This window comes from Schistocerca cancellata, chromosome 4 (genome assembly GCF_023864275.1).
Source record: "Schistocerca cancellata isolate TAMUIC-IGC-003103 chromosome 4, iqSchCanc2.1, whole genome shotgun sequence".
Taxonomy (NCBI): Eukaryota; Metazoa; Arthropoda; class Insecta; order Orthoptera; family Acrididae; genus Schistocerca; species Schistocerca cancellata.
This window is the reverse complement of record NC_064629.1, coordinates 84,918,503-84,935,080: the sequence shown is the minus strand read 5'-3', so window position 1 is coordinate 84,935,080 and position 16,578 is coordinate 84,918,503. Positions and strand designations below refer to the sequence as shown.

At 39.0% G+C, this 16,578-nt stretch overlaps 1 protein-coding gene across 2 annotated transcripts in view; it reads right to left on the bottom strand.

Moving 5' to 3' along the window:
• LOC126184914 (guanine nucleotide-releasing factor 2) overlaps positions 1–16,578 on the bottom strand; it is a 406,168-nt gene that overhangs the window by 378,601 nt on the left and 10,989 nt on the right. The window contains exon 2 of one of the 2 annotated variants that reach the window (XM_049927578.1): positions 9,021–9,174. The exons of the other annotated variant lie outside the window; for it this stretch is intronic. The gene's annotated coding sequence lies outside the window, so the exon portion shown is untranslated. The remainder of the gene's footprint in view (positions 1–9,020; positions 9,175–16,578) is intronic. 2 annotated transcript variants of the gene reach the window in all.

Genomic DNA, 16,578 nt, shown 5'->3' with positions numbered 1-16,578 from the left:
AAGCTTCATGTCACAATGATAACATACAGCCTTGACCTTCTCTGAGAGGATATCTCCCCCAGATGCCAAAACAATGGTGCCAGTGACCGCGCAATTGTCCTTACGATCCTTCTGCACACGCTGAACAAAATTAATGCCCTGTTGTTCCAGACTGGCCCTGAGTTCCTCATCAGTTTGAAGGATGAGGTCCTGATAAAATATTACTCTGTGAACCATATTCAAAGACTGGTCAGGTGTAATGGATACCGGGAGGTTGCCAAGATGATCACAAACATGAAGGGCTGCAGACTGGGTGGCAAAAGTAGTTTTGATCAGCAGGGAACCTGACCACACCTTACTACAAGATTCCACTTCGCCACATTTGTCTCCTATATTTTCCACACAAAATAATGGCTTTCTGGTGGTGAATGTGTCCCTGTCATTCATAGTACAGCCCAGATAGCAGGGAAAGTGTTTCACCGCAACCCAGCAAGCCTGGCCATCCTCCAACGGTATAGCCAGGGAAGGGAAGGCCAGAGGGCCATAAGCAGCAGCATCCAATGAAATCTGTAACAACTGAAGAGACAGCTGTAGAACAGCAGCCAGGCTTTTGGAGGTTGATACATTTCATATGCAAAGAATCTATCCTGATACCATCCACTCAAATTAGTGGCTCTCACCATGGACACCACCCAGCCACAGCAAGGTCCACTTGGCTACGCAGCCATTGCCAGGAGTTCCAATGCTCCAGAATGACAAACAACTCCTCCTAGGCATACATGGGGAGGCAACAGCTCAGGTATCAGAAGTGTGATCCCTGTGTTGTCAGGGGGATCAGACTGATGGGTACATAATAGTCCCACCACGTGGATTGGCTACACACGCTGGTGACCTAGTGGGGCATATGGGGGCTACAGCAAGGAAGGAAGAGGGGAGAGGAATCCACACTGTAGACAATAGGGTGGAAGTTCTTCCCCAAATGATTTGCACTATGGAGAGAATATTTAGAAACTGAGGTAAAACAACAAAGTGAGACCAAAAACAAAGGATGAGAAAGAAAAGTTAAGGGGAACGAAACTGCAAGGAATGCAGGAAATCAGGTGGATAGTCATGTCAACAGAAGTAATAACACTGAGAGGTGGGAAGGAGGGGGCAGTGGGGATGGAGTGAGGATGGGAGAGAGACATAGGGAAGGAAATGCAGCCTGTGAAGGAAGAATGGGCTGCATTAGTGTGGGGCCTAATGGGCACCATGCACGAACCAACGGAAGAACTGTGAGCCTCAGGGTTCTCTGCCAAAATAGCACAATGCTGGTGCATACACAAGTGTTTTGGATTCAACCGCCAATCAATGGGAACACGTCGGCTCTTCAGGTGAATCGTATTTTTGCTACACTAGACATTCTCCTGTGCTTGCATAGGACCTGTGGTAGTAATCGAAAACATTCTGACAGCTGTGAAACACGTGCATCCTTCATGCTCGATGTCTTCCCCAACGGGAATCACATAATTGTCCATTGTCTTGGAGCCAGAACCGTGCTACAGTTATTTGAGGAGTCCTGTAGTGAACTCAAGTTAATGCCTTGGCAACCAAATTCGCCTGATGTAAATACTATGGAAACAATCTGGGTCACTATCGGGCGCTATTATCGTGTACGCAAATCAGTGGTCCATTATTAAAGTGCATTATATGACCTGTGCATAAACATCTAATGACACATACCTTCACAAACATACCAACAAACTGTCGGATACCTGATATGCAGTATCAGTGATGTATTTCGTTCCAAAGATGGACAAACAAGCTATTAAGCAGTTGGTCATAATGTTTTCGCCCATCAGTCTATTCATTTGAAAGGTTTTAGCAAGTTCTGATATTTGTACGTTTTATGTCGAAACGACAAATGGAAATCTAGCAGGTACAAATTCTGAAAGGAGAATAACATAATTTTCAAAAAGAAGTCCGTGGGAAAAGAATATACCAAAAACAATTCAATTTTATGAACATTCAAAACATGAGTATAAAAATGTAACAATAGTTACATACTGTGTCGAAACAATGTTTTATATAGCTAATCACAGCAGCAACACGATGGCTATAAAGCAGTTTAATATGTCAATCCACGAAACGTACGACAGGTATTCAAGCAACAGTATTTTAAAACGAACCCCTAACACAGCTCTGCAGTAAAATTTAAGCCCACAGGGCAGACAAAAGAATTATCATTAACTGTGGATATTGGATCATCATAACGAAATAGTAAAAGGGTGAAGAACGTATATCAGTGTATTTAAAAGAAAATACTAAAGACTTTGCAATGATTTATAACCTTGCATTTCTCAAACTGTCGTCTAGTCTGACAAGACAGGGGAATGTAATGTATATTATAAAAAGTAAAAAAATTGGAATTTTCACTATATATGAATCTGAAGTTGGGCAGCCATCATACTTCTATTGACACTGTCAAGTCTTGGCATCACCAAAATAGCAACCAGCAGTCTCGTCATTTTTGTTTTGATCACTTTCTCTCTGCATGCCATTCCTGTTGTTTCTGGGCGTGGAAATCAATAATGGAGCACAGTATCGCACTAGGTATAACCATAAATCATGCCATACATGCTTTAGGAGCAGTTGCTTGTCAAGTCCGATTAGTCATTCTGCGTACTGTCCTCCCCATCAGCCGCATACAAACTCAGTAGCAATTATTATATTACAGATGCTGTGGTCCTGTCGTCACAACGAATAGAATATTTGGCCATTTCACGTGACTGGTACCTGGTCAGACTGCATGCAGACAGATAAGTGCAGGATGTACAAGATGCACAGCATGAAATCAATGCACTTCATCGCAGCCAAATCGTGGATATGTGACGCACGTGGCATTCCTTCTCCGAGGTTGTCCACTTGGTACCATGTTAAGGGTCTACACATGAGTATCTCAGTTTGCTGAAAACCATCACTGCCAGAGCCAAGTGTGTGGGGAACAATGTGTTGATGACAGGCCTCACTGTCGATTATGGGGAGTTTTAACATCGGACAGTTGAACAACCACACCAACCAGAACCACGTCCTCGCTGTGGAGTGAGGCCACAGCTCTACACATGTACCTCACTAGTAGACCTTCTCTCCTTTGATATCGCTTCGCGGAAACCCATATATTTTATGAAAGCTTATGACATCAGAAAAAAAAAAACTATGAAATCTTAGGGTCAAGCGTTTAGGAACTATAGGACCCACAAAGTATCAGTAAAGTTTGTACACCTTGACATACTTCCATCACGATGTCTTTGTTTCTTGTATGTTCCTGTACAAGGGTTGCCCAGAAAGTAATGAACCACATTTTTTTTCTTCAACAATTCTCTATTGAACATAATGAGAATTACACACGCAAGAATGGTGTTTTATCTAAACACCCTATTTTTCCACATGATCTCCATCCTGTTCTATGGCCTTCCTCCAGCACGAAATGAAGGCGTGTAAGCACTGACAGTGCCAGTCCTTGTCCTGGTGGCGGAGCCAGTGCTTCACTGTGTGAATCCCTCCTGATTGTCCTCAAAATGTCTTCCACGAATGGCATCTTTTAATGGCGAATGACTACTTCAGCTTGCTGCAACATGCCAGATGCTGACAGCCATGGACGGTCTCCCCAGCCGCTGCAAATCATGGAGCTCCGCTGAACTGCCTTCTAATGACCTCTCCCTCTGTGACCAGTGACTGACTGTAATTCTATTGACAGCCCAACTGTTTCTTTCTCTGCAGTGAGAAATTCAATGATGGCATGTAGCTTGTAACGTCCATCATCTACAGACGCCATTCTGAAACTGTCCTCCAGCTATGCTGTGTCGGACATGACGGAAACTTGGCGCGCCTACGCAGAAGGCTTCAAATAATACGTACGTAATGTTTCCCATTCATAGCATTGTTTATGGCTGAGAAAAAAAATGCTGTGCATTACTTTCTGGGCAGTCCTCATAAGTTGTTGTTAAGTACTAAAGTATGGTAGGTCTCCATCTTACATTGCAGATGGATCCGAAAGTCGTCACGGCTGCCTCAGTCTCCCGATTTGGAACGAGTAATTGGTCTCTGAATATCCAGGAATCGGAGATGATAAAACAACTGCTCTCTGAAAAATGATATGGAGATTGTGGAAGATAACCAGACACAGGATTTGCTGGAGGCAATGGAGAAGTATGGGACAAGGAAATGACTTGGGAGATGATGATGTCTATACGGAACAGCAATGCTTGTCGCAACAGTCGCCTCCCTCTATGTCGAGCTCATCGGCATCCGAGCATGTGGTTTCAGCCAAACGGCAAAAGCATGATGGTCCAAGCAGATACGGCAAAAGAGGCTTGGACTGCTTACATTCAGCGTGCTTTAATGTACTGGGCCACAGATACTGCTGCATGGGGCAGCTGCCCAGTCGGAGGCCCCTTGCCATGGCTCCCCACATCGGAGGTTCGAGTCCTCCCTCGGACACGGATGGGTGTGCGTGTGTTGTCCTTAGCATAAGTTAAAGTTACATTAAGTAGTGTGTAAGCCTAGGGACCGATGACTTCAGCAGTTTGGTCCCATAGGAACTTATCATCACCCACCCGCCACAGATCCTACGACAGGCAGACCTCGAATGAAACATTTATTCCCCCCCCCCCCCCCCCCCCCTAGAAAAATAACTAGGATCATATGCACCCATTTCAAAACTGTAAAACACGAAGACAAAGAGAGGAGTTAAAAATGACTACATGTCAATCCCAATCGAAGGAAGATAAGACAGCTAAACAACAGGGAGGTAGAGAAAGGTCTATAAAATACACCATAGAGAAAAGGAGGTCCAGAACTAAAAATTAAATGGCCTTCGACATATTGCTACAACAGATAAAAAAGTAAAACGCAGTCAGCAGCCCACGTGTCGTTCGCTAAAACGGCCGATAAATAAGACGGCAAATACATACTGGAATGTAAACGGTTAAAAAAAAAGGCCATTCGTCAGTAAATGGCGGACAATTAAAATTTGGGTGCAATGTGCACAAAGTGATGGGGGAGCACCACTTAACAAATGGTGATGGCTAAAAAGGCAGTGCCCAATACACAACTTAGTTAAAATGACCTCATTGCAGTGAGAGCACTGAGAGGAGGTCGTCCAAGCCGCTGGGCGAGGCTTAATAAGCCGGAGCTTTTTACCATGAAGGGATGACCAGTGGAGATGTCAAAGTGACACCACCTGTTGACAGATGGCAACACAGGGATTGAGAGAGGGAATGTAAGAACTAACGGGCTGAGGTACGAGGACTGCAGCCTTGGCAGCAGCCTCGTTTCCTGTCAGACTGATGTGACCAGGAACCCACAAAAACATCACAGTGGCTCCATCAAGTGAGCAAGTGACAGCTTTCCTGGACCTTCTGCACTAAGGGATGGACGGTGTAAAGCACACAGAGGCTTTGAAGGACGCTGATAAGAGTCTGAGCTGATGACACAATTGATAAGCCTGTGTTGCTGGGTGTACTGCGTAGGCCGATACAGGGTGAAGAGCTCTGCTGTAATGACTGTTGTGAGCAGTGTGCCGGAAGCTGATACCGAAGAATGTCGGCGCCAATGACGAAGGCACACCCAACATCATGGTCAGTCCGAGAGCCGTCAGTGTACACAAAGGTACTATCGCGAAGTTCCATGCAAAGCTCGTGAACCTGAAGGCAACAGAGAGAGGCTGGAGTAGTGCCCTTAGGAAGCGAATGAAGGCCAAGGTGAACATGGGCCACTGCACGAAGCCAAGATAGGTAAGGGTTCACACCCACCCGGATGAAACGTCTGTCTCAGTGTCAGTAATGAATCAGTTCCACAAAATTAAGAACATGAACATTCTGTACACTTTGAGGAAAAATGAATACTTCATTGATCCAAAAATCAATCAGGCTGTCCTGCAGAAATTAAAAGAGAAGGGAACAGGAGGAGCAATTATTCACAACTGGACTTTGAGACTGTGAGCCACACAATTTAAGGTAGCAATGGGTCCGCAAAATACAATTGATTTCAACACTTCTGTTTCCAGGGTACATCGCTTCAAGAAGCGGAACAACACTGTTGACAGAGCAATACTCTCACAGTCGAAAGGAATTGGCAGGATAAGGAAGCAAATTTGTCACAGGCGTGTGACGATTTTGTTGTGAAGATTCACAACCACATCGTTACAGAAAACTTAACTACAATACATGTCTTCAATGCTGACAAGAGCAGATTTGACAAAAACTTACATGGCCATCGAACTCTGCAAACCAGAATAACAACAGTTGTTCATACTGTAGTTGCGCACTGTCGCTGGATCAGTCTCTGCAGCACAGTACAGTTTAAGGATTATGGCCACGATTTCAATGGAAGGTGAGATACTGCGGCAAACGTATGTGCTTGTATCTGAGCCCGCAGTCAAAGTCAGCAGATCCTCCGAATATAGGATCATATGCTGGAAAAACAGCGAACATGTTGAAAGCAGATCTCAAACGGTTCTATTGTGACGTATTTTGGCCAAGTATGCCTGATGACAGGAAGAAAATTCTGCTTTTAGTGGATGCATAGTGTTATAACAAATATCATGCATAGTCTGCTTCCGATGCACCTGGTGGTAAAGTACTACAAAAAGAACTGGTAATTGAAGGATGTACGGGAAAGATCCAGATTCTATCATTTATTTTTTCAGACACTACAAATCTTTTGTTCGAGACAGAACAGACACAGAAGCACATTTGCAATTGCAATAGTTTTCTGGCCCCGCAGTCCTTTTCCCCTATATCAGTTCAGCACTCCTCGTTTCAAGAATTTGATTAAATAAGCTTTTTGTAAGAACAGATACTTGAGAGGTGAACCTGGAATGTGGATTGCGCCAATGGACTAGTGCTTCGATTTATTGATAAATGATGGGTGTGCAACACGAGAGGCTATCACTTTTGTAAAATGTGCCCATTGTGAACTTTCTGTCCATATCACTGTTTATTTAATGATTTGCACATTGATTTTCTCTTGTAACAGATATTGTTTGAAGTCAATAACAAGTCACATTTTCTACATCCCAACATATATCGTTTCTTTTAAATGAGTTGTGTCTTCATTTATATTGAGATTTCCAACTTCTTACCATATTATTAGTCCATATACACACATGAAATGAGCATTTTAATGACTGTTGGTGTCATGTTTCTAACATTTTACTGATACTTTGTGGGTCCTATACCTCCTACATGATTCTCTGTCTACACTTAAGATTTCATGGGTTTTCTACTTGTGACATAAGTTTTCAGAAAATATATGGGTTTCTGGCAAACCCGTATCAAAGGAGAGATGGTTCACTTGTCACCTAACTACACATCACAGGGACACTGCCAATGGACACAGGCGGAATGGTTACTCGGACTGATGAGCAACGCTACATTGACGAGAGCATTGAAAACCACGATGAGCAACACATCACACTCACTGACAGGCAGGTACTTGAGGTATACTGCGGGCAATGTTTACACGCGATGAACTGGGGACGCTGATATCTCTAAAATCGTATATCGCGTGTTAACTATTCAAAAAGATCTTACTGTTCGATTACGTACATCAGTTTCATCACCTATAGCACCCCAATGGCGACCTGTATCTTCAACATGACTCATCGCACCCTAATTGTGTCAGAATGGTTAGACAAACACATTGGATATGAGGAATCCTACCTATGCCACAAAGCCAGCTGCAACCAATTTACACGATTTGTGAGCCACAAATGAGAGGTTAACAGATCAAAATGATTCACCATGCTATTGGTATTTTGGAGAGTACGCGCCACAGCATGTTACAATTATTGAGAGGAGACGTGATGCCATGGTAGGGTATGGTATGTGCCTGTTATTCAAATTCTCATGAGAGTAACACGAACGGAAGCAATGAGGGTTTGTTTGAAAACACAGTTCACATAATAAACACACATTTGCATTCAGAAAATTCGATAAATTTCTTTCCATTTCACTGTCTATTTGGTTTAAAAACACTTAATGGTATCAGCAATGTAATTTCCCTTTTAAACAGTGTTTACACTTATGGAATACTGGGAATTGGGGTCTAATTTCCATATTTTATCAACAACCAAATATAGATTCATCAAACTGATAGCACACAGAATGTCTCGTGACATACACCACTACACACTTACAATCTCTCTCTCTCTCTCTCTCTCTCTCTCTCTCTCTCTCTCTCTCTCTGTGTGTGTGTGTGTGTGTGTGTGTGTGTGTGTGTGTGTGTGTGTGTAGGGAGGGGAGGGAGGGAGGGAGATTCATAACTCTCATGCTGCCTTAACAGTCTTCCTTTCATTAACCGCACAGTCCAAGTATGCCTACATTGACAGCTGCTAAATCTATTCTCATACTGTTTTCTTGTCACCATCTGCCTTTAGCCACTCCAGATCACTGTCCTTATTAACACCCTATTCTCTTGCTGCCCCCCCCCCCCCCCCCCCGGGTAACATCTTACCTCACCCATACTCATTACTTTAATTGTGGAGGCTGGAGAAGTATATCGGCTCCCACTGCACCTACAGAATCTGTACCTTTCTCCCCTCTGTTTCCTCTGCATGTCTATTGCCTCTTACTTCACTGCAACTCTCCAGTCCCCTCCCCCCCACTCATCAAAAAATAGCATATTACACCACTAGTATTGTCTCAATACAGCACATACATTACCCTAGAATTTTAATGGTTATGCATATAACCTTGTCATCAACACCGTTAATAATACGTTTATAACGTGTATAAGTCCCTAACTTAGAACAGATATGGGGTGTGGCATTAGTCCTTAGACTATATTAGAATGCAGTTAGTTAGAGCACTGCTTTCATCAGCCATCTGTTAAGCTGATGTTTTAATAACACACAGATTAATCTGCCTGTGCAACGATTTGAAAACTTCACTGTATAGCACACTCCTTAAAATGTTAATGAGTTTTCCTTTAAAACAAACCACTGTGCTGGTTAATCAGTTATTTGAACTTCACATAAATTCACAGGTAATTTTACTTACTATAATATAAATTCAATACTTCTCATCTTCACATCATAACCTTTCTCTATTTATCATCATTAATCATACAAAGTGCAAAATTCCTTCCTAAATATTTTAAAAATAATAAAAAGAGGCACCACCAATCTCCTGACAAACTAAGTCGAGAAAAAACCTGTAAACACAAATAAAACAGCAACATAAGTAGCTCTTTTGTGACAATGTACATTAGTTTTTTATATTTTAAGAAATTAATTACAGTGCAGGCATGACCTATATTACTGGCTCTCCCTGATCTTTCTACATTCATTGCTTAATCATTCTACATATTCAGTTCAGAAAACATGAAACATTTATTTTATTATTTATAAATAAACATCTGAACTTTTCATACTGAATTCCAACTTGTACTGGATATGAATCGATAAGAACCAAAGTTTTCACTGTTCAATAAATGTATTTTTAAATTATTATTGGATATCTCATCTCCTCTTTTCCTACATAACAATATATACCAGTGATGTATGTACATTCAACACAGTAATGCCTTCAGCATAATCAACTGGTAAACTGAATCTGACTGCATTGTTGCTAGTGTAAATATTACTTTAGAAAAACAACATAGCCATGTGAGAAAAAGTACGGTACTTGTAGTTGGTAACAGCAAGTGGTGTCCACTTTACAGCAAAAGTCCGGAAAAACTATTGGTACCAGCAGCTACTAACAGATCTGGTCTGTAGTCGTAGAATATACAAAGTAAGACATCATAATCATATTTAACAGTTCACATATGACTAGGAAATTAAATATATAATTCATTATGTCTTTCCATTATCTACTTCAGTCGTTTATTAACAATTACACAGTTATTCTAAATAAATGTACCATGGCAGCTGAACACTTGAAGATACACATTCAGATCACACCTCCACCACCCCCCTCATCCAGATTCAGTGGGACAATGTGAGTCAAAGCTTCTCAGTCACAGAATGTGTCACTACACAGTTGACAGAATGTAGAGTAAATAAATTAGACCATAAAAAATAAAAATGATATAATGATAGGAGTAGTATATGCAAATAATTATCACCATTTTTATCACTCAATTTTTTCATTTTTGTTGGAGGCTGGTAAAAACTGGCATCTGCAGAAGTGTGGACATCTTTAACTACAATAGTTAAGGAAGTGTTATTCAAGTTCAAATGATTTTTCTGTCTAGTGTCCCTTGACAGATCGCACTGTAAAGGGGTGAAAGCTGAAAATTCAAGAGATCTGAACAAATGCCTGCATAACATGTACCGGGTGATCAAAAAGTCAGTACACATTTTAAAACTTAATAAACCACAGAATAATATAGATAAAAAGGTAAAAATTGACACACATGCTTGGAATGACATGGGGTTTTATTAGAACAAACAAACAAACAAAAAATAAAAAAAATAATTACTAAGTTCACAAAATGTCCGACAGATGGCGCTGGACAGCAAAACGTCAGTGACTGCACATGACAATCGTGTATAAAAGGAGCTGGAATGAGAGAGAGAATCAGATGTGCCAGCAGTCACAGCATGTTGACGTTACCTGAAAAGGCGCTTTTAGTGAAGCTGTATTGTCAGAATGGGGAATGTGCTAGTTCAGCATTATGATCCTATCACCATAGGAAGGGGATTCGAACGGGTAAAGGTCCGTTGACAAATGCAGGTGTGGCGAGAATGATTTTGAAGTTCGAAGCCACAGGTTGTTTAGACGCAACATTCCCATCACAATTTACATAGGTTATCTGATCAGTTGATTTCTCAAATCAGCATGGGCCTAACTAATATTTGAGACTGAATACTTACTACAAATATCAATATTGTTGTACGTAGAATTAAATAACACTACATGTAAAGGTAACACAGCAGATATTACAGTAGTTGTTTTCATCTGTATGATTAAGGTCACAAATTTTCACCCTTCTCCTTAGTAGAGGTCAGTAACGCAATCTAGTGTGATGGACTCATCCTTTGGTAGTGACTAAAGGCCTGGTGCTGTAAGACATGTTCACCACCAAAAAATTGCCAGTTGTGGAAAGAGAGAATGTTGGATACATTTCCTGATCATATATGGTGTTTTTATTTATCATGCAGCTTGTAGCATACTTGTGGACTACATTTATTACTAGTCTAACACAACTGTAGTGCCGGCCGGAGTGCCCGAGCGGTTAACGGCGCTACAGTCTGGAACTGCACGACCACTACGGTCGCAGGTTCGAAACCTGCCTCGGGCATGGATGTGAGTGATGTCCTTAGGTTAGTTAGGTTTAAGTAGTTCTAAGTTCTAGGGGACTTATGACCACAGCAGTTGAGTCCCATAGTGCTCAGAGCCATTTGAACCACAACTGTAGTGGAAATCAAATAACTCATCAGTAGGGCACGACTCTGATTACAGGAAATTTAGCTGTTCAGGCCCTGGCTAATTGTGAAATTTGTTTTCGGGTCAATCCATATGAAGTGGTCCAGGATAGTTGCTTGACCATTTTTAAATATTTTAATTTTTTTATATGTGATTGCCCTATATCTGAGAAGTTCAAAACAGTATTTTAAAATAATTTATCTTAAACCTTTACTGGATGGTGGCCATTTTTATTTGTACGTGAATGACGATTTTTCAGCCTGGAACATTAGCAAAAATTCGAATATCTCTGCACTGGGTTAAGTTACAGCATTGGAATTGACATGATTGTTTTTAGAAAACTGTCCTCTACAACATTGTCTATTACACAAAATACCCTAAATTCAAAAATAATCGGTCAAAATGCCCTCCAAAGCTTGGTATCCAAATTTTCAAAAATCCACTTTTTAGGCCCTAAAATAACAAACAAGGAGTGATTTATGAGAGTTTATTTTTTTCCTATAGTTAGATATCATACACTACTAGCCTCATATGGAGAAAGAACACTTACAAATGTTTCCTTAACTTTTTATGAATTTTTGAAATTTGAAAAATTTCAATTTTTTGTAAAGTTTGGGTTTAGTTATCTCAGGTGGGACAGAATATAAAAATATGATTTCTGCACAGTTTGTACACCAATATGATAGCAATGTACTGTAAAACTCAACATTGATATCTGACTGAACAAAGATATGAATTTTTGAAAATGAGGAAATAATTCACATTACTCTACAACTGATCATATGGCTGTTGCCTATTTAAATGGTTTATTGTTTATTTAATTGTGACATATATTTAGTTAACACTATTGCCCAATATTCTTTTAGTTTATTTATTTTTAATAATGCAATATTAAACAATAGGGGCTTTCGCTTTTGTTCTATTGTAATAAAAAATGTTCATTTACGTTTAGGTTTATTGTCAATAAAGAAGTACATTATTGCTGGGTGTGGCATTGTAGAAGTATATTATTGCTGGGTGTGGCATTGTTGTAGTCAGTCTGTTCTGAAATTCTGTTAGAATGGACGTACATACTTCATCGAGAGTGTAGAATGTGTTATGTGCTTTGTTCTGTGTGTAATTTGTAATTAATTTTGAGAGATTAACTGGAATGCAATAGCATGGATGAACAGTGCTCTGTTGGACAGATAGCAAGTGAAGTGTGTTACAAAACAGGTTAAGGTTCAGTTTAAAAAAACTTGAAAAATGTCAATGACTTTGATGAAGTTAGACAAATTTTGTCTAAATTTTGAGTAAGTTGTTCTGTAACATCGCTGTGTGAATATCATGATAAGAAATATATTCTGAAGTAAAACCACATTTTTGGAAGAAAGTGCTGTGATCCACTTAAAGTTCATAAAAAGCCTATTACTAAAGATTTGAGGGAAATAAAACTTGAACATTTGTTCTTGTTATATGAGAGTGAAACAGCTTCCCAAGTGATACGTAATGTGATTCCTGGAAATTTCCTGTGCCCAAATTGTTACTCAAAAATATTTGTTGTGAATCCAGAAGCAGAACCAATAACCTTGTTAATGACCTTTATATTTCTAATGAGGAAGCTGTTAGCATATTGGATTTTGCTTGTGCTAAGTTAGACATATCTCCTGCTTCAAAAATAATAAATTTAAGTAGCAGAAAAAGAAAAGCAGCTATTGAAAATAAAGTACAACAAATTTCAGGCAAAATTAGAAAAGACTTGGAATCATGCTTTAATAATACAGATACCAACATTATTTCTAAAGAAGAAGAAAACCTACCACCAGCATCATCTGACACTGAATATTTGAGATTAATAGAGAAATTAGAAATTAAATGTTCAGTGACATCTAAAGAGGAAAAAGTTAAAAGTTTAAGTTTTCTCCCTGACTCATGGTCAAGAGAAAAAATAATTCATCAATTCAACGTTTCTCATCATTTGGTTAAACTAACCCAAAAATTAGTGAAAGAGCAAGGCATTCTTCCAGTTTTAGAAAGAAAAAAGGTGGAGGTATAAGTGAAGAAACAATTAAAAAGATCCAGCAGTTTTTTGAAGATGATAAAAGCAGTAGACTGCGCTCAGGTTGCAAAGATAGCAAAAGAGTTGTTATAAATGGAGTTAAAGTAGCAAAGCAGAAATGACTAGAGCTGTCAAATTAAAATGAACTTCATGTAGTTTTCAAAAATTATCATCCTGAATGCAAAATTGGAAGGTCAAAATTTTGTGACGTCCGCCCCAAGTGGTGTATTTTGGTTGGATCCTCAGGGACACACTCTGTATGTGTTTGTTTATATCATCAAAACGTCAAACTGATGATTGCGGGTGCAAAACTCAGTGGTCTTAAGTACAAAGAGTTACTAGATTTAATGGTCTGTGACACCAACAGTTATGACTGCATGATGAGTTTGTGTAATAAATGATCTGGTAAGGAAACTGTTATTGAATTGTTTCATGAATATGGTGAGGAAATGCCAGACAGTACTACCTACAAACAGTGGGTCACAACTGATAGGGCAGAAATGATAACAGTGATTAAATCTCAGGAAGAGTACTTGGAATCTTTAATTGATAACTTACAAAAACTCAAAAGTCACCACTATGTTTCTGAAATCCAAAGTAAGTTTTTAAAGGACAAAAAAGCACAACTTCATGAAACTGAATGCATAGTGCTAGCTGATTTTGCAGAAAATTTTACATTTGTGATTCGGGATGCAATACAAGGGTACCACTGGGTCAATGACCAGGCAACAGTGAATCCATTTATTCTCTACTTTAAAAAGTTTGCCGTTCTTCAATTTTTCTAAGTGACTACTCGGAGCACAACACTTTGGCTGTACATATGTTTCAAAAGTATGTAATAAATTACATAAAAGAAAATTTTCCCATAGTTGAGAAGCTGATATACTTTTCAGATGGAAGTAGTCATCAGTATAAGAACATAAAGAATTTTTCAAATCTGTGCAACCACAAAGTAGACTTTGGGTTGGAGGCTGAACACACAAGCATCCAAGAAAGGACTCAGGTCGTAAAACATAAAAGAATGCTTAAAGAGAAAAACAGTAATGCTTTTAAAAGTAAACTATCATCTGAGGAATGGCAACTAGTTCTTCAGCAAAATGGGTCCGAATAGAAATGGACCAAATTTTATGATATTGTTTTACAATATCATAATTTTTGCTGCCCAGTGAAAGAAATTAATTAAGTAGTAACTCAAGGCCACAATGTAAAAAACATCAGACTGACTTTTCCAGCTTACATGATTAAACTCAAGCTAAATATCAAGGATCTAAGTGTGCTACATAAGTCAACTAAATTGCAAATATTTAAAGATACGTAGAATCAAGCTAAAACATAATTTCAGGAACAGTTCTCAAATTTAAGAAAACAGATCCTAGATAAGGAAATAGCAAGGACAACAAATATAGGAAAGACTTCATGAAATATAATAAATAGATATCGTAAAGACACCCTTAAGCTAGATGCTCAAATTGACAGAATCCAACATGAAGGAAACCATATTAAGGATCCTGATAAAATCTGCAATATATTTAATGAATATTTTATATCTTCAGCTGAGAATCCAGTTAATAACGCAGGTCTGACTCAGATGGTTAAGCCTTACCCTAGGCAGGAAACTACTTTTGAATTTAAGAAAGGGAGTGTGGAGGGAATAGGAAAAAGAATGAATAACTTAAAGAATAAGACCTCATCTGGCTGGGATGGACTGAGTAGTACTATAATTTAAAAAAATGCAATAAGGAATTAGTTGGAATAATTACCCATATGATCAACAGTAGTATCAGGGAGAACACATTTCCAAATTTATTGAAGAAAAGTATAGTTAAACCTGTGCATTAAAAGGATCGAAAGAAGAGCTATCAAACTTCAGGCCCATACCTCCAATACCATTTTTTTTGTAAAATATTTCAAATTGTTTTGTTGACACAACTTATTGATTATTTCACAAAGAATAATTTACCAGCAGAAACACAGCATGGCTTCAGAAAGCATCACAGTACCATTACGGCAATTACTGAATTTCTCCACAAGGTGTATGATGCCCTGGATGAGGGAATGCAGACAGCAGGGATACTTCTAGACCTTACTAAAGCATTTGACCCAATGAACCATGAGCTACTACTTAGTAAATGGAAACTTACAATATAAATGCCACATCTATACAACTATTGATCACTTATCTAACCAATCATAAGCAGTGTACAAAGCTGAGTTATGAAATTAATGATCAGATCAAACATTTCCAATCCAGCTATGAAACAGTAAAACAAGGTGTACCTCAGGGCTCCGTCTTGGGCCCTTTCCTTTTCCCGGTCTACATTAATGATTTAGAGGCACCTCTGTACTCCCAATTAGTAAGTTATGCAGATGATACCTCACTTTTGTTCTTTTGCAAACAAACTAATGACTTGACATTGCCTGCAACTGATGGCTTAAGTCAAGTAACTACTTGCTTCCATGATCAAGCTCTAAAAGTCAATATTAGCAAATCCCAGCTATTACTATTTAAACTGGGTAATTCATACTAAACCTGTATTGATAACATAAGTGGCATAAAAAAAGTAGACACTGACAAATGTAAATTTTTGGGGACATACCTAGGCGAAAATCTTAGATGGGTAGACCACATCAATTTTGTATGCAATAAAATCAGCATTTCACTGCACTTAATTAGCAAACTATCAAAATTAGTCTCTGAACAAACATTAAAAACTGCTTATAATGGGACAATATTTCCATACATTAATTTTGGAATAGAGGTATGGGGATGTGCTGCTGATACACACATGAACAGACTTCTAACACTGCAGAAAAGAGCAATCAGGACTATGCATCGACTAGTACACAGAGATTCATGTCGGGAAACCTTTGTACAACATAAATATCTAACAGTATATTTCTTGCATCTGTACAAATTAACAGCATTCTTTGTGGACCATAAAAATAATGAAACTAAGTGCTCTGATGTGCATACCCATAACACAATACAAAATGATTACTTCTTCAGAAACAGAGCTAAACTAAAGACAACAGATCATAGTCCTTGGATTAATGGCCAGATATGGTTTAACAAACTGTCCAGTGCTATAAGATACCACAGAGGTAAAGTATTCAAAACGGAATTAAAGTCATTCTTAACTCTCAAAT